Below are 1,709 nucleotides of genomic sequence, written 5' to 3' on the forward strand. Positions count from 1 at the left end.
GTCTTTTGCCAGCTAAATTGTCAAAGCCATTCTTATTCCACACACTAATTTCATTTGAAAATAGTAGGCAAGCCAACAAAACAATTTTTGCATTTTTATGCATTTACAGAGCCATTTTATCGTGAAAATATCGAACAAATTTTTTTATTGAAGCGTTTATATTTAACTTAGGCATTGGCCTTTCTCTTTTAATAATGTTTTCTTTTTCATTATATGATCTCGAGCCAAAACTTTTTTAAAATAAATTTTCAATATCGCAATTACATTCCGAATCGCTAGCCGATATAAGGGCTAAAACTAAAAACAAAATTATAAAAACTTACTCGGTGAAATAAAATATGTGGTCGATATATATACCTGGTACAAAACATTCTTCAATTGTATGAATATACTTTAAAAAAAATTATAATTAAATATAACTTTGTAATGAAACGTACATAAAAGTAACATAAAATATTCTTTACTTTTTAAATCTTAACCACTTAGTGAAATAGCTCCCTAGGAGTGGAATCAGAGACGGTCCTGCTAAGTGTGCGGTGTGTACATGCACGCGGGCTGCCAAATCCCAAGGGTGCCCATACCGGTTAATGTCAAATGTCAAAAGATGCGACAGGGTTGTTGTAAATTTTAAACGTTTCTCACCATAGCTGTAAAAGTCTAAATATGTTAAACTTAAAAGATTGTCCGTCGTTTTCTAATTCGTTTTAGGACCAGGTGTTGTCCACGGAAATTTCCAAAATTTACAACTTTTCGGTCACTCCTCGTCGAACTGGAAAAATGTGTCTTTATTACATCTAATATTTCGAAGAAATCACTCCCACTGAACTCGGCTAGAGATTGGTTCGGTTAGGCTTTTGTTTAAGTAAAATTTCGGCTCTTTCATCAGGGTTTTGTTTATGTTCCCCAATTCCCTAATCGCTTAATTATTTAACTACTTCTTAAATAGAAATAAGTCGAAACCAGTTACTTCGTACTGGAATATTTGTAGTCTCGCGAAAAAGTGGAAAGACAAATTTTTATGACAAACGAATACATAAATCGTAAATTTAGGAAAATAAATTCTAGAGCTTTTTCTGTACCTCGTGCATCTCTCTCATTCATTAAATTTAGTTGTAAATGACGCTGTCGAAGTAACGGTTAATTTTTTAACATTATACAAGAATTATACACGTTTTTTTCTACATCCCCTTAAAAGATGGGATATACGAAATCGTAATATCACAGGTTTAACATCGAAATCCGTGAGTAATATAAAATCGGAGAGCGGAATAAAAATATCAAATATTTTAATGGATTTTTTAAACTCCCGTCAACTATACAGAACTATCGTAAAAACATACTAGTAAATTCTTATCGGTTGGGTTAAGTTATAAATCTACTCGTTATTCACGTAATCGGGCAAATATCTAGCGGGCGGGCAGCTAACAGCCCGGAACCGGTCCCGGATAGAATTGGAAGCGTTGGAATGTGTAGCATCAACCCAAGGTCGTAGGCTTCCACCGGCTAAACCGGGTGAGGTGGGTGCTCTGTAAAGCGCGTGCGCAAATCTGGCTTTTTGGAATCTGACAATACAGAGATTCCACTCCGCCACTAATATTCGAATATACAATAGCGATCTTATTTTTTTTCACGTGTAGTATAGAAATTTGTAATAAGATACATAATGCGGTTATAATAAAATATTGTGCGATTATTTTCATATAATTAAA

This window comes from Centruroides sculpturatus, unplaced genomic scaffold (assembly GCF_000671375.1).
Source record: "Centruroides sculpturatus isolate CEXI.00-Female unplaced genomic scaffold, Cexi_2.0 scaffold86, whole genome shotgun sequence".
NCBI lineage: Eukaryota > Metazoa > Arthropoda > Arachnida > Scorpiones > Buthidae > Centruroides > Centruroides sculpturatus.